The sequence below is a fragment of the Pristiophorus japonicus genome, chromosome 9, assembly GCF_044704955.1.
Source record: "Pristiophorus japonicus isolate sPriJap1 chromosome 9, sPriJap1.hap1, whole genome shotgun sequence".
Classification (NCBI taxonomy): Eukaryota; Metazoa; Chordata; class Chondrichthyes; family Pristiophoridae; genus Pristiophorus; species Pristiophorus japonicus.
The window spans coordinates 219,997,639-220,019,266 of NC_091985.1; the positions used below are offsets into that span (position 1 = coordinate 219,997,639).

Here is a 21,628-nt window from a genome sequence, read left to right on the forward strand (position 1 = left end):
AGAAAGCTGCGGGCTGCAGGAAGATATCAATCAACTGGTCAAAACACTGGCAAATGGAATTTAATCCAGAGAGGGATGAGGAAATGCATGTGGGGAGGGCTGACAAGGAAAGGGAATACACATTAAATGGTAGGACACTGAGAAGTGTAGAGGAACAAAGAGACCTTGGAATGCATGTCTCAGTACAGGTAGATAAGGTGGTTAAGAATGCGTACGGAATGCTTGCCTTTATTCGCTAAAGCACAGAATACAAGAGCAGGGGTTTATACTTGAACTGTTTTTAAAAAAAAAACCTGGTTAGGCCACAGCTGGAGCACTGCATGCAGTTCTCGTCACAGTATTACAGGAAGGACGTGATTGCACTGGAGAGGGTACAATGGAGATTTACGAGGATGTTGCTGGGAGTGGAGAATCTTAGCTATGAGGACAGATTGGATAGGCTGGATTTGTTTTCATTGGAACAGAGACTGAGAGGAGACCTCATTGAGGTGTATAAAATTATGAGGGGCCTAGATATAGTGGATAGAAAGGGTCTAGTTCCATTAGCAGAGTGGTCAACAACCCGGGGGCATAAATTTAAAGTAATTGGTAGAAGGTTTGGAGGGGATTTGAGGGGAAATTTCTTCACGCAGAGTGTTGTGGGAGTCTGGAACTCTGCCTGAAAGGGTGGAAGAGCCAGAAACCCTCACCACATTAAAAAAAAAAGTACTTGGATGTGCACTTGAAGTGTCATAACCTGCAGGGTTATGGACCTAGAGCTGAAAAGTGGGATTAGGCTGGATAGCCTCTTGTTGGCTGGCATGGAAACGATGGGCCAAAATGTGCTTCCGTGCTGTAAACTTCTATGATTATATTTCCAATATAAATAGCTGTGACGTGGTGCATTTTGGTAGGTGGAATAAGGAGGCCACGAACTCAGTGTCAGCTGTGGCTCAGTGAGTAGCACTCTCACCTGAGTTATAAAATTGTGGGTTCAATTCCCACACCAGGGATTTGAGCACAAAACCTCGGCTGACAATCCGGTGCAGTGCTGAGGGAGTGCCGTCTTTCAGAAGTGATAAACCGCAGCCCCGTCTGCTCCCTCAGGTGTATGTAAAAGGTCCCATAACACTATTTCGAGGAAGAGCAGAGGAGTTATTCCCAGTCTCCTGGCTAATATTTATCCTTCAACATTACAAAAACAGATTGTCTGGTCGTTATCCCTAGAGGATGAGACTGAGGAATTAATAATGGAGAACAGGGAAATCGCAGAGACATTGAACAAATATTTTGTATCGGTCTTCACGGTAGAAGACACGAAAAACATCCCAATAGTGGATAATCAAAGGGCTATAGGGAGGGAGGAACTTAATACAATCACTATCACTAATGAAGTAGTGCTCAATAAAATAATGGGACTAAAGGTGGACAAGTCCCCAGGACCTGATGTCTTACATCCTGGGGTCTTAAAAGAGGTGACTGCAGAGATAGTGGATGCATTGTTTGTAATCTACCAACATTCCCTGGATTCTGGGGTGGTCCCAGTAGATTGGAAAACCGCAACTGTAATGCCCCTATTTAAAAAAAGAGACAGACAAAAAGCAGGAAACTATAGACCAGTTAGCCTAACATCTGTCGTTGGGAAAATGCTCGAGTCCATTATTCAGGAAGCAGTAGTGGGATATTTGGAAAAGCATAATTCAATCAAACAGAGTCAGCATGGTTTTATGAAAGGAAAATCATGTTTGACAAATTTGCTGGAATTCTTTGAGGATGTAACGAGCAGGTTGGATAAGGGGGAAGCAGTGGATGTGGTTTATTTGGATTTCCAGAAGGCATTCGATAAGGTGCCAGATAAAAGATTACTGCACAAGATAAATGTTCACTGGATAGGGGGTAATATATTAGCATGGAAAGAGGATTAGCTAATTAACAGAAAACAGAGGGTCGGGATAAATGGATAATTTTCCGGTTGGCAAACAGTGACTAGTGAGGTGCCACAGGAATTGGTGCTAGGTCCTCAACTATTTACAATCTATATTAATGACTTGGATAAAGGGACCGAGTGTAAGGTAGCCAAGTTTGCTGATGATACATAGATGGATGGGAAAGCAAATTGTGAGGAGAACACAAAAAATCTGCAGAGGGATATAGACAGGCTAAGTGAATGGGCATAAATGGCAGATGGAGTATAATGTGGGAAAATGTGAGGTTATCCACTTTGGCAGTAAAAATAGAAAAGGAAATTACAATTTAAATGGAGAAAAAGTGCAAAGTGTTACAGTACAGAGGGACCTGGGGGTCCTTGTGCATGAAACACAAAATGTTAACATGCATGTACAGCCAGTAATCGGGAAGTCTAATGAAATGTTGGCCTTTATTACAAGGGGGATAGAGTATAAAAGCAGAGAAGTCCTGCTCCAACTGTACAGGGTATTGGTGAGGCCACACCTGGAGTACTGCGTACAGTTTTGGTCTCCGTATTTAAGTAAGGATATACTTGCATTGGAGGAAGTTCAGAGAAGGTACACTAGGTTGATTCTGGAGATGAGAGATTGACTTATGAAGATAGGTTGGGCCTATACTCATTGGAGTTCAGAAGAATGAGAGGTGATCTTATTGAAACATATAAGATAATGAGGGGGCTCGACAAGGTGGATGCAGAGAGGATATTTCCACTCATTGAGGAAATTAAAACTAGGGGACATAGTCTTAGAATAAAGGGCCGCCCATTTAAAACTGAGGTGAGAAATTTCTTCTCTGAGGGTTATAAATCTATGGAATTCTCTGCCCCAGTGAGCTGTGGAGGTTGGGTCTTTGAATATATTTAAGGCGGAGATAGACAGATTTTTGAGTGATAAGGGAATACAAGGTGATGGGGAGTTGGCAGGGAAGTGGAACTGAGTCCATGATCAGATCAACCATGATCTTATTAAATGGTCCTCTCCTGCTCCTATTTCTTATGTTCTTATCACATTGCTGTTTGTGGGAGCTTGTTGTGTGCAAATTGGCTGTTGCATTTCCCACATTCCAACAGTGTCTACACTCCAAAAGTACTTCATTTGCTTTAAAGCGTTTTGAAATGTTTGGTGGTCGTGAAAGGTGCAATATAAATGCAAGTCTCCCATTTTTGGAAAAAAAAGTGTCTAAATGCTGTTGAGGAGCAAAGAGAGCTTGGGCAGGGGGGGCAATTATTTGGGCTGGAGGACCACTTAACAAAGTTTTGGTGAGCTGTTGAGTGCCGCCCACCAATATTCCATCAATCGCTGGGTCCCACGCAGACCGATCCCCAGCTCCTGCCACTGGAAGAGACACTGCGCATGTGTGGCTGCATCGTGCCCGGCTGTGCAGCAAATTTAAAGGGACCGTGCGCAAAAATTTTAGAACATAGCATAAACATAAATTCATGTAGTAGTCATGCTATCTTACATACACAACATGTATCTGATACTGCTTAGAAATGAATCAAAGATAAATGTTGAAAATGTTGTGGTATCTTCTGGTCTCTGTAAATCAGTGCTGTGAAATAGAACTGTACCCTCTTCAGAGTCTGTGTCAGCATCAATGTCCCACCTCAGTCATCATTATGTCCCTCTGCAAAGATTACTAATGCCGTCCCAATTGGTGCGAGATGAGAGCGCCCCTGCCATTGTACCGGGAGAGGAAAGATGCAGCACCAGTCACCCTCTTTGGTAAAAGATTTGTGGAGATGAGCAGCCATGACTCCGCTCTAAATTGGATAGGGCATATTCTAGTACGCACTGCATTCTGGGTACCGACATCTGCCATTGGAGTCTAGAATTACGGAACGGATCCTGTTAAGATCGGGCCAGAGAGAATCGCTTTGGATATTTATTAATTTGAATTTATTACTATGTTTTTTCCTTGTCTGCAGTTCGGTTCTATCACTGACTCATGAGAAGTGAAAGTGGAAAGACGAATGTGCAGCTCGAGCTCCGGCTCGCGTTCGATTTCTGTCCCATCCAGCGGGCCGGTTAGAATGTCTTGGCAGGCCGAATATGGTCCATGGGCCATATTTTGCCCACCAGTGATCTAGGGGGACAGATGCACCAATCATTAAAAGCAATGGAAATGTAAATAAAGCACTGGGTCTCATTTCTAGAGTAAGAGAATTGCAAAGCAGAGAAGTTTTGTGAAACGTATATAGAACCTTGTTTAGACCACACTTGGAATACTGTGTTCAGTTTTGGTCTCCATATTATGAAAAAGATATACAGGCACTGTGGCTGTTGCAAAAAAGATTTTCAAGAATGACACCAGAAGTGAGAGGTTATAAGTATCCAGAATGGCTGAATATGCTGGGGCTCTTTCTCTAGAAAAGAGAAGGCTCATAGAGATCTTTATAATTATGTAGCTGTTTGTTGGGGTCGATGTAGAGAAGATGTTATCACTTGTGGGGAGTCCAAAACTAGGGACATAAATATAAGATAGTCACTAATAAATCCAATAAGGAATTCAGGAGAAACCTCTTTACCCAGAGAGTGGTTAGAATGTAGAGCTTGCTAGCACATGGAGTTAAGGTGAATAGCTGAGCGCCTTTAAGGGGAAGCTAGATACGTACATGAGGGAGAAAGGAATAGAAGGATATGATAGGGTGAGGTGAACTAAGGTGAGAGAATGCTTGTGTGTATAAACAGAGTCATGAACATGTTGGGCCGAATGGCCTGTTTCTGTGCAGTAAATACTATGTAATTATGTAGTGAATTCTGAAAAGACATGGTACAGCACTCGAAACAATCTTCAGCAATGGGCTGGGTGTCACAGAGGGTCAAAACGCTGAGCTTTCACTCCTACCAATCTGAAGGACTTGTGTAAAATGAATGTGGGGAGTTCAAACACAGTCCTTGGTGAGAGGTCAGATTTGTACCAAACCAGGCCCAAAATCGGCTGACGGACTGACGAACAAGTGCCTTTAAAAGTCTGCTTAAACCCTTTCAGTCCACCTACACCCTTAACCCATGTGTGTGTTTCAGCATGTCTGTGTGTGTGTGTGTGTGTGTGTGTGTGTGTTTGTCTTTGTGTGTCAATACACAGACACACAGAACCTAACCTAACAAAAATCAGTCAGTCTGAGTCTTGAACGTTTCAGTTGAGCTCCAGCTTTTTGGGGGAGAGATTTCCAGATTTCTATTAACCTTTGTGTGAAAAAGTGCCTCCTGGCCTCACCCCTGAACGGCCTAGCTTTAACTTTTAAGTTTATTCCCCTTGTTCTGGATCTCCCACCAGATGAAATAGTATCTCTCTATCATCTTAAACATGTCAATGATATCATCCTTCATTTTCTATCCTCAAGGAAGTAAAAGACTTGTCTATGCCACCTGTCCTCATAAATTAACCCTTTTTGCCCCGGTATCAATCTGCTGAATCTGTGCTGCACCCCCGCCAAAGCTAATACATAATTCGTGAGGTCCAGAACTGAACACAATTCTCTCGATGGGCTCTTCCTTTGCATGGTTTATTTTGCGCGGATGCAATTCATCCAGTCCTGAGGATTTATCGTTTCTACGTTTTCCTAGTTTATAAATTCAGGAACAGAAATGGTTTGGAGTAGGGCTGGGGACAGAGTGACAGTAGTAATGCCAAGGTAATGTAGAGGGTGCTCAGTATTGTATGTGCCCTTGGAGTGCTTGATGGTGACACTGGAGATAAAGTGGAGGAACGAACATTGGAACAGGAACAGGCCATTCAGCTCCTCGAGCCTGTTCCCCCATTCAGTGAGATGATGGCTGATCTGCGACCTTACTCCATATACCCACCTTTGACCAGATCCTTTAATACCTTTAGTTAACAAACAGCTATCAATCTCCAATTTAAAATTAACAACTGACCTAGCATCAATTGGTGTTTGAGGAAGCAAGTTCCAAACTTCTACCACCCATTATATATAAATGTGTTTCCTCATTTCACTGCTAAAAGTTCTGGCTCTAATTTTTAGACTATGCCCCGAGTCCGAGAATCCCCAACCAGCGGAAATAGTTTCTCTCGATCTACCCCATCTGTTCCGCTTAATATCTTAAACTTCGATCAGATCAGCCCTTAACCTAAATTCTAGTGAATACAGTCCTAATTTGTGTAATATTTCCTCATACCTTAAACCTTGGAGTGAGTATCATTCTGGTAAATCTACGCTGCACTCGCTCCAAGGCCAATATAACCTTCCTAAGGCATGGTGCCCAGAACTGCTCTCAGTGCTCCAGGTGTTGGCTAACCAGGGCTTTGTATAGCTGCAGCATAACTTCTACCCCCTAGTATTCTAGTGCTCGAGATGTAAAAGCCAGCATTCCATTAGCCTTTCTGATTATTTTCTGTACTTGTTCATGACATTTTAATGATCCATGTACCTCGACTCCCAAGTCTCTGTGGACCTCCATTGTTTTTAGCTTTCCACCATTTACAATGTACCCTCTTGTATCTTTTTTATGTCCAAAGTGTCTACATTGAATCGATTTGACGCAGTTTTGCCCATTAACTTAATCTATCGCTATCCCTTTGTAATTTGATGCTTTCAACTACACTGCCTGCAATGCCGGCTATCTTTTGTGTCAGCGGCAAATTTCGATATATGTCTTTCTATGCCATCAACTAAGTCATTAATAAATACTGAGGATAGTTGAAGCCCCAAAATAGATCCCTGTGGGACACCACATCCTGCCAACTTGAGAACCAACCTTTGTCCCTACCCTCTGTCTCCTACAGCTCAGTCAATTTCCTCACCAGGTCAATAATTTGCAATGAATTCCTACTATCACCAAATTCCTCCACCCTGCTTGTGATCCACTTATCTGTGATGTTACAAGACAAAAGCTAAATTCCAATCTGGTGATTATTTACCTTACTCACCGAATACCTACCAGTGAATTCGTACTATCACCAAATTAATCCACTCGGCTTGTGTGAACGATCCAGTGATGGATTCCCACCAGCCCGAGCTCTCTCTCTCTCAATCTACTGGGCCTTGTTTTTCATTATTTTTGACAGCCTGTGTCTGTTTTTGAAGCAGTTTGTGCATTTTGTGCATTTATCTGAAACTTTTGACTAATTGGCAATAGATTCGTACTGATCTGCTGAGTGTATTTCCAGAGGACACCTATGCCGCGAGGGAGCAGGGTTCATAGCCAGATTAAAATAGAATAAACCCAAACTCACATTCCAGAGATTGACAGGTACAGAAAAAAACCTACACTCACAAATTAGAAACTGACAGGTACAGAGTAAAATGCACACTTTCACAACATAGACTGACAGGTACAGAATAAAACCTACACTCTCCCACCATAAACTGAGGATAAAAACCCACACTCGCATACTGGAAACTGACAGGTTCAGTAAAACCCACACTCGCATCGCAGAGGCTGACAGGTACAGAATAAAACCCACACTCACATAGCAGAGACTGACAGGTACAGAATAAAACCCACACTCACAGAGCAGAGACTGACAGGTACAGAATAAAACCCACATTCCCATAGCAGAGACTGACAGGTACAGAATAAAACACACACCCAGTTATCAGAACAATAATATGCAGCAAGTAAAACCCATAGTCCCCTATCAGAAATGACAGGGGCACACTCACACACCAGAGACTGACGGAAAGAGTAAAACTCTTCAGGAAATCCCACTCCAGTGTCCGGCTCACTGAATCATTTTGTTGGTAATTCGGATTATAATTAAAATCCTCTCAATGTGGCCTATTTAATTAGAGATAAAATCAACTTATGAAACAATCCCATTTTTGCACATTTAATTTGTGACAAAAAGATGGTCTAAGCATGTGCTAAAAACATGCTGCTCCTCCCCTCCCCACACAGTGTTTAAACCGACGGGAAGGGCCCAGACGAGCTCCGCTCCCCCAGCTCTGTCAGCGGCTGCCGTTTCCTCTGTGCTCGGCTGATGATCGTTGAACACATCAGGGAGCGGAGATATCCCGGGCCCGAGTAAGGGAGCAAACAGCAGCCTCCTTCCAGCAGCTCATCGCATTGGCACTGTGTCCGCAGATGGGCTTTGAGTCGGGGTAAGTTCAGCTTCAGTCGGGGGCTGTCTGTGAGGGGCAGAGTGCAGCAGGAACTAGTTTTGGAACATAGAGTGAGTGGGGGAAGGGAGAGGCCATTCTCGGGCTGTGTGTGTACGGTGTAAGGTAACAGAGAAAGTAAATCACCTCGCTCTTTCAAATCAGTGCTGCTTTCTTTCCCCAAATCAGTAGTGAATGTTCCTGATTCAGTTCCAATCTCACAGTGTCTGTTCTTGGACAGTGAACAGTGGAAACACAGCCTGACAGTGAGGATTTGAGGAGTGTCACAAAGTGCAGCTATTGCAGGCACCAGGAGAGGAGTGTGACAGGAGACATTTCAATAATCGGTTATTTTGTTTTGGTGCGTTGAATTCTCTAGAACCGTGTTGCTGGTGATCGAGAGATACATTGTCGCTCCCTCAGATACATCTGGGACATTCTGTTAACTGTACAGGCTCTCAGCTCTGTTTCATTAGACTGAAAACAATTGTTGTACAGCCCAGATACCTGTGGTTATAATCCAGGAAGCGATTCAGAATTGTACAGGTAGTTCCATGGAAGTGGGAGATATAAACCTGGACTGTGCCAATCGGGTGTTCCCATTCATGGACCAGTGCTGGGTTTGGGTTGTGTCTGGATGCTTATAACTTACTATAGAACCGTCTGACACAGCTGGTGTGGGGAATCTGATCACTCACCACACCTCCGCCACGACCGTCCCGCTCCTCTGCTCATGGTCGTGGCGGAGGTGTGGTGAGTGATCGAGGCGGAGGGGCATTGAGGGATCATGGCTGAGATTCGGTGGGTGATCGTGGCGGAGGTTCGGCAAATGTTTGGTGTGGATGTGCGGTGGGAGATCATGGCGGAGGTGCGGCGAGTGTTTTGTGGTGGAGGAGCGCTGAGAGATCGTGGCGGAGGTGTGGCGAATGAGGGTACAGGGCCCAGAAGAGCCGATGGCCCAGGGGCAGCACAGGCCAGCCCACACTGGGTCTGTGCGCACTAGGTCCGTGCAGCCGAGCAGGTCTCCAGTCCTGGTCAATCCTTGCCACTGGATAAAGTCCTAGCTCTGTCAAGCCTGTGTGGTGGCTGATGTGCAACGGTCACCACACGTTAAAAAAATCCACGCACAGGCATCTTCCACCCTTTCAATTGGAGTCAGGATTGGAATATCAGGTCCTTCATTGAAACATCTGTGAACTCACGTGGAAGCAATTCATCCTGGTTCGAGGGACCGCCTATAATGATGATGATGAGAGAATCTGAATGCCGCTGTATTGCAGTGAGGTCAGACAATGTCACTGTTTGTATCGCGCATTCCTTTCTCCAGATACTTTACTTTATTATAAAAATACACATTAATTATAACTTTATTGTTATAGTCTACGGGCACCTGTCCATGACTTGTACCTAATATTTTTCTCATATTATTCTAGGAGCAAAATACTTCACCCCCAGGATAAATGTGATCTTTCCTCCACCTGGAACACAAGGAACAGTGCAGGCAGCTCCTTCTCACACAGTAAGTACATTATCACTCACAGCGTGCAGAGATACAGAACTGACCTCAATCATATTGTCACAGGCAGCAGAAGCTGTCAGTCCCACAGTGATCCAAATCCCAAAGGTACATTATGAATCCTACAGTCACTTGGAACAGTACAATAAGTCCAAACATATCGCTCTGAGAGACAGATCCATTTTCACCCCCTTACTCACACACAAGGACTGACTGACACGGTGTCAATCCACACTGGTGTCTGTACACTGACTCTCAAACCCAGCAACTAACATACAAGAGCAGAGAAACGGAGGTAATGGACTGAACCAAACCTCCTCCTGAGACAATCACAGATAATCGCAAACTAGCATAGGCCTAAAGAAGGAACCGAATCCAACAGTCACACAGAGCAAGAATAGCACGTACAAGAGACTGTCAATTACATAATGAATCTTGCACTCTCACACATCACCATTCTAACAGAGGCAGAGTGAATCTCTCACTCTCAAACAGTAGCAAAAACTGACAGCTACAGAATGAACCACACACCCACCAACAGTGTTAGAGACTGAGAGACACAGAATGGACCCCACACCTACACACAGTGCCAGGGACTGAGAGACACAGAATGGACCCCACACCTACAAACAGTGCCAGGGACTGAGAGACACAGAATGGACCCCACACCCACAAACAGTGCCAGGGACTGAGAGACACAGAATGGACCCCACACCCACAAACAGTGCCAGGGACTGAGAGACACAGAATGGACCCCACACCCACAAACAGTGCCATGGACTGAGAGACACAGAATGGGCCCCACACCCACACGCAGTGCCAGGACTGAGAGAGACAGAATGATACATACTCTCGGGCACAGTGAATGACAGATTGAGATTGAATCACAATCACATATGGTAACAGACTGACTGACTGGCAGATATAGGTTAAAATCCACACTCGCATATTAGAAAGTGACTGGTACAGAGTAAAATGGATATTCACATAACTTTTATTCTGTACCTCTCAGTTTTTGTTAACACATTCTGTAAACCAATAGATACAGAATAAAATACACACTTGCATTCCAGAGTCAGACAGCTATAAAGTAAAACACACACTCACATACCAGAGACTGGAAGATATGACTAATATCCACACTCCTGTACAAGAAACTGGCAGGTACTGATTAAAATACACAATCACATACTGGAAACTAACAATTGGAGAGTAACAACAACAGACAAATACCAGAAACTGACAGGTAAAGATTAAAACCAAACTCACTTTCCAAAAACTGACAGATACAGAGTAAAGCCCACACTGACACCACAGAGAGTGACACATACAGTCTATAACACACTCACACATGAGAAAATGACAGCTACAGAGTCAAACCCACGTTCACATCCCAGAGAGTGACAGCTACAGAGTAAAATCAACAGCCACATAAAAGACACTGACCGATGCAGAGTCAAACGAATGCTCACATCCCACAGCCTAACAGGTACTGATTAAAACAGACTCACACATCAGAAACTGATAGTGCTGCATTTGTGCTGTATCTATCACAGCAGAAATTGACAGGTATAGATTAAAACCCCTATTCATATACTAGAAACTGACAGGTACAAAATAAAACCCAACTCAGATTTGAGAAAATGAAAGTTACAGAGTACAACCCAGACTCGCGTCGCAGATATTAACATACAGAGTAAAACTCACACTTTCATCCCAGAGCCTGAATGATAGAGGAAAACCACACTTGCATACCAGAAACTGACAGATACAGAGTAAAACTCACACTCTCACATCAGAAACTAACAGATACAGAGTAAAATCCACACTTGCATCACACCGACAGACAGCTATAGAGCAAAATCCACACTCCCATACCAGAGACTAAGCTATACAGAGTAAAACTGACACTTACATAAAAGACAAATAGAGATACTCACTCTCTCATATCATAAACTGACAGATACAGGCTAAAATCCACTCTCGCATATCAGAAACTGGTTGGTACTGATTAAAGCCCACATTAACATACCAGAAAATGACAGGTACAGAATAAAACCCCACTCACATACCAGAGTCTGACAGATACAGAGTAAAACGCACACTCACATCCCAGAAACTGGCAGATACAGAGGAAAACCCATGTTACAAATTTAGAAAATGACAGGTACAGAATAAAACTCTCATAACAGAAACTGACACGTTCAGAATAAATCCCCAATCACATACGAGAAACTGACAGGTACAGGGTAATACCCACATTGACATACCAGGGACAGACAGATACAGAGTAAAATCCACACTCACATCCCGGAGACAGGCAAAAACAGAGTGGAACTCGCAGTCACATTCTAGAAGCTGACATAGTGTATAATAAAACCCACTTTCGCCCACCAAAAACTGAAGAAAGAACAACACTCACGTATCAGATACTGACAGCTGTAAGAGAATAAGAAATAGAAGCAGGCGGTAAGGCCCCTTGAGCCTGCTCCACAATTCATTACATTCATGGCTGAACTTCACCCTGAACTCCTGCCTGATACCCATTTCCCTTGATTCCCTTTGTTCTCTGTCTTGAATATACTCATTGACTGAGTGTCTCAGACCTATGTGTATAGAATTCCAAAGATTCACATCCCTCTAAGTGAATACATTTCTCCTCATCTCAGTCCGAAGTGTCTGATCCCTTATCCTGAGACTATGATCCCTAGATCCAGACTATCCAGCAAAGGGAAACATCCTCACAGCATCTACCCTGCTAAGCCTTCTAAGATTTTTTTTTAGGTTTCAATGAGTTCAGCTCTCATTCTTCTAAACTCCAGAGTGTATAGGTGCATTTCACTCAATCTCCCTATCCCAGGATTCAATGTTGCACCCCCCTCTAATATCCTTCCTTGGGCAATGAGACCAAAACTGTGCCCAGTAATCCAGGTGTGGTCTCACCAAAGCCCTACATAATTGCAGCCACACTTCTTTACTCTTATACTCCAAACCCCTTGTAATAAAGGCCAACATATACTTTACCTTCCTAATTGCTTGCAGTAGCTGCAAGTTAACTATATGTGATCCGTGTACAATGACACTCTTATCCCGCTGAATAACTACATTTACTAGTCTCTCTTTTAAACATTCTGCTTTTCCATTCATATAAAAATTAACACACACTCACATCCCAAAGTCTGAACAATACAGTGTAAAACCCACACTCACATCCCATAGTCTGAACTATACAGTGTAAAACACACACTCACATCCCATACTCTGAACTATACAGTGTAAAACACACACTCACATCCCATAGTCAACAATACAGTGTAAAACACACACTCACATCCCATAGTCTGAACTATACAGTGTAAAACCCACACTCACATCCCATAGTCTGAACTATACAGTGTAAATCCCACACTCACATCCCATAGTCTGAACAATACAGTGTAAAACACACACTCACATCCCATAGTCTGAACTATACAGTGTAAAACACACACTCGCATCCCATAGTCTGAACAATACAGGGTGACAGGTTGAGCAGAGACCGTGGCTTCTGAGCTTCCAGATCCACCTCCAGGCTTCACGCTCCAGCATTGAAATACTTGCCTGCCCCCGCCACCCCTCCCCCCTCTCCCCGCCCAGTATTTAAACCGATGGGAAGGGCCCATGCGAGCTCCCCACCCCCAGCTTTGTCAGCAGCAGCCATTTCCTCTGTGCTGGGCTGATGATCGTTGAACACATCAGGGAGCGGAGATATCCCGGGCCCAAGTAAGGGAGCAAACAGCAGCCTCCTTACAGCAGTACATCGCATTGGGAATGTGTCTGTAAATGGGCTTTGTGTCGGGTTATCGGGGGCTGTTTGTAAGAGGCAGAGTGGAGCAGGAAGTAGTTTGGGAACATGGAGTGAGTGGGGGAAGGGAGAGCATGTGTACAGTGTAAGGTAACAGAGAAAGTTAATCACCGCACTCTTTCAAATCATTGCTGCTTTCTTTCACCAAATCAGTAGTGAATGTTCCTGATTCAGTCCCAATCTCACTGTGTCTGCTGTTCTTGGACATGAACATGGAAACACAGCCTGACAGTGAGGATGTGAGGAGTGTCACAAAGTGCATCTATTGCAGGCAGCAGGACAGAAAGTAGACATTTCAAATTTGGTAATTTTGTTTCAGTGCGTTGAGTTCTCCAGAACCATGTAGAAGGTGATCGAGAGATACATTGTCGCTCCCTCAGATACATCAGGATCTGGGCTCTGTGACATTCTGTTGCCTGCACAGGCACTTAACTCGGTTCCAATAGACTGAGAACAATTGTTGTACAGCCCAGGTACCTGTGGTTATAATCCAGAAAGCGATTCAGAATTTTACAGGTAGTCCTATGGGAGTGGAAGATATACACCGCGACTGTATCAATCAGGTGATCCCATTCATGGACCAGTGCCGGATTTGTATTGTGTCTGGATGCTGATAACTTTCTGTAGAACCGTCATACACACCTGGTGTGGAAAATCTGAGTGCCGCTGTACTGCAGTGAGCTCAGACAAGGACCCTGTTTGTATCACGGTTTCCTCTCTTCAGATACTTTACTTTATTATAAACATAAACATTCATTACTACTGAAGGATATCCTTATTAGGGGGAAAGTGTATTCGGGAAATTGATGGGATTGAAGGCCGATAAGTCTCCGGGGCCTGATAGTCTGCATCCCAGATTACTTCAGGAAGTGGCCCTAGAAATAGTAGCTGCATTGGTGATCATTTTCCAACAGTCTATCGACTCTGGATCAGTTCCTATGGACTGGAGGGTAGCTAATGTAACACCACTTTTGAAAAAAAGGAGAGAGAGAGAAAGCGGGTAATTATAGACCAGTTAGCCTGACATCAGTAGTGGTGAAAATGTTGGAATCAATTATTAAGGATGAAATAGCAGCGCATTTGGAAAGCAGGGACAGGATCGGTCCAAGTCAGCATGGATTTATGAAAGGGCAATCATGCTTGACGAATCTTCTGGAATTTTTTGAGGATGTAACTAGCAGAGTGGACAAGGGAGAACCAGTGGATGTGGTGTATTTGGACTTTCAAAAGGCTTTTGACAAGGTCCCGCACAAGAGATTGGTGTTCAAAATCAAAGCACATGGTATTGGGGGTAATGTACTGATGTGGATAGAGAACTGGTTTGTAGACAGGAAGCAGAGAGTCGGAATAAACTGGTCCTTTTCAGAATGGCAGGCAGTGACTAGTGGAGTGCCGCAGGACTCAGTGCTGGGTCCTCTGCTCTTTACAATATACATTATCGATTCAGATGAAGGAATTGAGTGTAATATCTCCAAGTTTGCAGATGACACTAAACTGGGTGGCGGTGTGAGCTGTGAGGAGGACGCTAAGAGGCTGCAGGGTGACTTGGACAGGTTAGGTGAGTGGGCAGATGCAGTATAATGTGGATAAATGTGAGGTTATCCATTTTGGGGGCAAAAACACGAAGGCAGAATATTATCTGAATGGCGGCAGATTAGGAAAAGGGGAAATGCAGCAAGACCTGGGTGTCATGGTTCATCAGTCATTGAAAGTTGGCATGCAGGTACAGCAGACGGTGAAGAAGGCAAATAGTATGTTGGCTTTCATAGCTAGTGGATTTGCGTATAGGAACAGGGAGGTCTTACTGCAGTTGTACAGGGCTTAGGTGAGGCCTCACCTGGAATATTGTGTTCAGTTTTGGTCTCCTAATCTGAGGAAGGACGTTCTTGCTATTGAGGGAGTGCAGCAAAGGTTCACCAGACTGATTCCAGGGATGGCTGGACTGACAAATGAGAAGAGACTGGATCAACTGGGCCTTTATTCACTGGAGTTTAGAAGGATGAGAGGGGATGTCATAGAAACTTATAAGATTCTGACGGGACTGGACAGGTTAGTGCGGGAAGAATGTTTCTGATGTTGGGGAGGTCCAGAACCAGGGGACATAGTCTTAGGATAAGGGGTAGGCCATTTAGGACTGAGATGAGGAGAAACTTCTTCACTCAGAAAATTGTTAACCTGTGGAATTCCCTGCCGCAGAGAGTTGTTGATGCCAGTTCATTGGATATATTCAAGAGGGAGTTAGATATGGCCTTTACGGCTAAAGAGATTAAAGGGTACGGAGAGAAAGCAGGAAAAGGGTACTGAGGGAATGATCAGCCATGATCTTATTGAATGGTGGTGCAGACTCGAAGGGCCGAATGGCCTACTCCTGCACCTATTTTCTATGTTTCTATGTTTCTATGTTTCTACTTTATTTACTATTCTCCCCATCAGTTGTCCATATCATAACTAATATTTTTCTGGTATTATTATTCTCAAAGCAAAATACTTCATTGATGCAGTATAAAGGTGATATTTTTTCCATCCGGAACACAATGAAAAGTGCAGGCAGCTCCTTCTCGCATACAGTAAGTACATTATCTCTCACAGAGCGCAGAGACACAGAACTGGCCTCAATCCTATTCGCACAGGCAGCAGAAGCTGTCAGTCCAACAGTGATCCGGAGTGGCTGAGTTACATTGTGAATCTTCAGGCCACACGGAGCGGGAGGATCAAATGCTGTTTCACTATTGAAACAGACCACATTCATATACCAGATACTGAAATATACAGAATAAAACCCACACTTGCACACCAGAAACTGATAGGTATAGATTAAAACCCACACTTTTTACCAGAAACTGACAGGTGCAGATTAAATCCCACACATATACCAGAAACTAACAGCTATGGGATAAAACCAATACTCAAATACCAGAAACTGACAGGTACAGATTACTCCCCACGCTCACATATCAGAGACTGAAAGGTACAGAATATCACCCACACTCACATACCAGACACTAATAGGTACAGATTAAAGCCCACAATAATAGACCAGAAATTGATAGGTACAGCGGAAACCCCACCCTCACATACCAGAAACTGACAGGTTCAGATTAAAGCCACATGTTTTTTAACCATAAACTGACAGGTGCAGATTAAAACCCACACTTGCATACCAGAAACGGACAGGTACAGGATAATTTCCACACTCACATACCACAAACTGATACATGAGATTACCCCCACACTCATACCAGAAACTGACAGGTACAAGTTACCCACAATCATATTCCAGAAACTGACCGGTCCAAATTAAAACACACACTCACATACCAGAAACTGACAGGTTTAGATTAAACCCACACTCTCATACCAGAGATGGGCAGGTAATAAAATACACACTCATATACCAGAAACTGAAAGATACAGAATAAAATACACAGTCGCATACCAGAAACTGGTAGGTACAAAATAAACCCCACATTCGCATCCCAGAGATTGAAACGTATAGAATAAAATACACACTTACACGTCATAAACTGACAGTTACAGAAAAAATACACAGTCACATACCAGAGACTGACAGGTATTGATTAAACCTCACATTCACATAGAAACATAGAAAATAGGTGCAGGAGTAGGCCATTCGGCCCTTCGAGCCTGCACCATCATTCAGTAAGATCATGGCTGATCATTCCCTCAGTACCCCTTTCCTGCTTTCTCTCCATACCCCTTAATCCCTTTTAGCCGTAAAGGCCATATCTAACTCCCTCTTAAATATATCCAATGAACTGGCATCAACAACTCTCTGCGGCAGGGAATTCCACAGGTTAACAACTCTCTGAGTGAAGAAGTTTCTCCTCATCTCAGTCCTAAATGGCTTACCCCTTATCCTTAGACTATGTCCCCTGGTTCTGGACTTCCCCAACAATCAGGAACATTCTTCCAGCTTCTAACCTGTCCAATCCCGTCAGAATTTTATATGTTTCTATGAGATCCCCTCTCATCCTTCTAAACTCCAGTGAATACAGACCCAATCGATCCACTCTTTCCTCATATGTCAGTCCTGCCATCCCGGGAATCAGTCTGGTGAACCTTCGTTGCACTCCCTCAGTCGCAAGAACGTCCTTCCTCAGATTAGGAGACCAAAACTGTACACAATATTCCAGGTGAGGCCTCACTAAGGCCCTGTACAACTGCAGTAAGACCTCCCTGCTCCTGTACTCAAATCCCTTAGCTATGAAGGCCAACATACCATTTGCCTTCTTCACCGCCTGCTGTACCTGCATGCCAACTTTCAATGACTGATGTACTATGACACCCACGTCTCATTGCACCTCCCCTTTTCCTAATCTGCTGCCATTCAGATAATATTCTGCCATCGTGTTTTTGCCACCAAAGTGGATAACATCACATTTATCCACATTATACTACATCTGCCATGCGTTTGTCCACTCACCTAACCTGTCCAAGACACCCTGCAGCCTCTTAGCGTCCTCCTCACAGCTCACACCGCCACCTAGCTTAGTGTCATCTGCAAACTTGGAGATATTACACTCCATTCCTTCATCTAAATCATTAATGTATATTGTAAAGAGCTGGGGTCCCAGCACTGAACCTTGCGGCACCCCACTATTCACTGCCTCCCATTCTGAAAAGGACCAGTTTATCCTGACATTCTGCTTCCTGTCTGTCAACCATTTCTCTATCCACATCAGTACATTACCCCCAATACCATGTGCTTTAATTTTACACACCAATGTTTTGTGTGGGACCTTGTCAAAAGCCTTTTGAAAGTCCAAATACACCACATCCACTGGTTCTCCCTTGTCAACTCTACCAGTTACATCCTCAAAAAATTCTAGAAGATTTGTCAAGCATGATTTCCCTTTCATAAGGACCAGGACATCGGGTAGGCCGTGTGTGGCAAACATGGCCCGCAGGCTTTCAGTAGTGGCAGCGGACGTGCTAGCCAACATTATCTCACATTCAATCCACTTGGAATACACGTCTACAACCACAAGGAACATTTTACCCAAGAACGGGCCTGCATAGTCGATGTGTACCCGACACCACGGTTTGGAGGGCCAAGACCATTATCTTAGCAGCGCCTCTCTGGGTGCATTGCTTAACTGCGAGCATGTATTACATCTGTGAATACAGGACTCTAAGTCCGCATCAATACCGGGCCACCACACATCGGATCTGGCTATCATTACGATGCCAGGGTGGGTACTATGGAGGTCATTGATGAAGGTGTCTCTGTCCTTCTTGGGGACCACTACTCAATTGTCCCACAGAAGGCAGTCTGCCTGTATAAACATTTCATCGTTGCACTGCTGGAATGGCTTTATCTCTTCCTGCATTTCCACTGGGACACTGGACCAGCTCCCGTGAAGCACACAGCTTTTGATTAGAGATAATAAGGGGTCCTTGCTTGTCCAGGTTTTGATCTGCTGGGCAGTGACGGGTGATTGCTCACTCTCAAATGCTTTCATAACCATGGCTAGATCTGTGGGCTGTGCCATTTCCACCCCCGTGGTGGGCAATGGCAGCCTACTGAAACCATCGGCGCAGTTTTTTGTGTCTGGCCTGTGGCGGATGGCTTAGTTGTATGCGGACAACGTGAGCGCCCATCTCTGGATGCGGGCCGATGTGTCAGTATTTATCCCTTTACTCTCGGAGAATAAGGATATAAGTGGCTTATGGTCAGTTTCCAATTCGAATTTTAGCCCAAACAGATATTGATGCATTTTCTTTGCCCCATTGACACACCCTAACGCTTCTTTCTCAATCATGCTGTCGGCTCTCTCAGCCTTAGACAGACTCCTGGATGCATAAGCAACCAGTTGCAGTTTCCCGAAATCATTAGCTTGTTGTAATATACACCCGACACCATATGACGACGCATCACATGCTAGTACCAAAGGCTTACATGGATCATACACCACAAGCAATTTGTTTGAGCATAACAATTTTCTCGCTTTTACAAAGGCATTTTCTTAGCTTTTACCCCAAACCCATTCGTCCCCTTTTCATAGTAAGACATGCAGTGGTTCTAACAGTGCTGAGACCCGGTAAGAAGTTACAAAAGTAGTTCAGGAGTCCCAGAAACGACCACAGCTCCATCACGTTCTGTGGCCTCGGTGCATTCTCGATTGCCTCCGTCTTCGCGTGTTTGGTGGGCCTGATGCCATCGGCCGCAATTCTCCTGCCCAGGAACTCCACTTCAGGTGCCAGGAAAACGCACTTCGAGCGTGTTAACCTGAGCCCCACGCGGTTGAGTCAACTGAGAACCTCCTCTAGGTTCTGCAGATGCTCGACTGTGTTCCACCCTGTGACCAAGATGTCGTCCTGGAAGACCACGGTGTGTGGGACCGACTTCAGTAAACTTTCCATGTTTCCCTGGAATATCGCCGCCGCCGATCGGATTCCAAACGGGCATCTGTTATAAACAAAAAGACCTTTGTGTGTGTGTGTTGATGCAGGTGAGGGCGTTTGATGATTCCTCCAGTTCCTGCGTCATGTAGGCTGAAGTCAGATCCAGCTTTGTGAACGTCTTTCCTCCCGCCAGCGTTGCAAAGAGGTCATCGGTCTTTGGTAGTGGGTATTGGTCCTGCAGGGAGAAACGATTGATAGTTACTTTGTAGTCGCCTCAGATTTTGACTGTGCCATCTCCCTTGAGGACTGGGACGATAGGACTGGCCCATTCATTAAACTCGATCGGTGAAATGATGCCCTCTCCTTGCAGCCGATCTAGCTTGATTTCTACCCTTACTCTCATCATGTACGGTACTGCTATCGTCTTGTGATGGATGGATCATGCCCCCGGAATTAGATGGATCTGCACTTTTGCTCCTTGGAATTTCCCGATGCCTGATTCGAACAGCAAAGGAAATTTGTTTAAGACCAGAGCACACGAAGTGTCGTCAGCGGGCGATAGCGCTCAGACGTCGTCCCCGTTCCAGTGTATCTTTCCCAGCCAGCTCCTGCTGAGCAGCGTGGGACCATCGCTCGGTACCACCCAGAGTGGTAGCTTGTGCATCGCTCCATCGTAGGAGACCTTTATGGTAGCACTGCCGATTACAGGAATCGGTTCTTTCGTGTAAGTTCTTAGTTTCTTACGAACTGGAGTTAAGACTGGCCTTGAGGTCTTGTTGCACCACAACATTTCAAAAGTATTTTTGCCCATGATGGACTGGCTTGCACCTGTGTCCAGCTCCATTAACACCGGGTGTCCATTTAGTTCAACATTTAGCATTATCGGGGGACAATTTGTGGTGAATGTCTGCACTCCATGTACCTCTTTCTCCTCGATCTGAGGCTCTGGTTCGTCGTGATCCTCTGTGGATCTGTCCTCTTCTGCAACATGGTGGTTTTAGGTTTAATATTCTTTGCAGCTCGCCTGCACAGTCGTTGGAGGTGTCCCATTGTTCCACAGCCCTTGCAAATGTACTCTTTGAATCGGCATGAATGGAAACAATGATCACCCCCGCAGCGTCAACAAGGTGTTAATGGCCTTGCATTCATCACCCTTGATGGTGGACTCTGAGACATCTGCAGACGTGTATTTGCAGGTATATGTGATCAGCCCTTTGCATTACGATTCAAAAACAACATCACTTTGTTCACAGTACTTGTAGCAGCACTTGTGTGCTGAGAGATTTGCTTTATATTGTCACTGGTGGCAATGAATGCCTGGGCTATTGCTATGGCCTTACTCAAGGTTGGAGTCTCTACAGTCAAAAGTTTGCGAAGTATGGTTTCGTGGCCAATGCCAAGTACGAAAAAGTGTCTGAGCATGTGCTCCAAATGTTCTTCAAATTCGCAATGTCCTGTAAGGCATCTTAGCTTGGTGACATAACTCGACACTTACTGGCCGTCAGACATTTTGTAGGTGCAGAACCGGTACCTCACCATCAGAATGCTTTCCTTCGGGTTCAAATGCTCTCAGACAAGTGTGCACAAATCATGGTATGATTTCTCTGTGGGTTTTGCTGGAGTGAGCAGTTTCTTCATGAGGACATACGTTGGTGCCCCACAGACAGTGAGGAGGATCGCCCTTCATTTGGCAATGCTTTCTTCCCCATCTAACTCATTGGCCACAAAGTATTGGTCGAGTCACTCCGCAAAAGTTTCCCCAATCATCTCCCTCCGAGAATTTCTCCAGGATGCACACTGTGCTCTGCATCTTTGGGTTCGCTATCTGTATCTCATTGCCAGTTGTAGTAGATGGAGAACGAGTCAGATTGAACACTGTGAACTCAAAGTA

General features: G+C 44.6%; 2 protein-coding genes across 7 annotated transcripts in view; both read left to right on the plus strand.

The window, feature by feature from the left end:
• LOC139273731 (zinc finger protein 664-like) overlaps positions 1-21,628 on the plus strand; it is a 316,000-nt gene that overhangs the window by 152,350 nt on the left and 142,022 nt on the right. The gene's annotated exons all lie outside the window — the stretch shown is intronic.
• LOC139273724 (zinc finger protein 3-like) overlaps positions 1-21,628 on the plus strand; it is a 106,471-nt gene that overhangs the window by 40,876 nt on the left and 43,967 nt on the right. For 5 of the 6 annotated variants that reach the window (XR_011595324.1, XR_011595325.1, XM_070890768.1 and 2 more), the window contains exon 3: positions 9,445-9,530. The gene's annotated coding sequence lies outside the window, so the exon portion shown is untranslated. Of the gene's footprint in view, positions 1-9,444; positions 9,531-21,628 lie in introns of those variants that run through there. The other variant, XM_070890773.1, reaches the window with a different exon arrangement.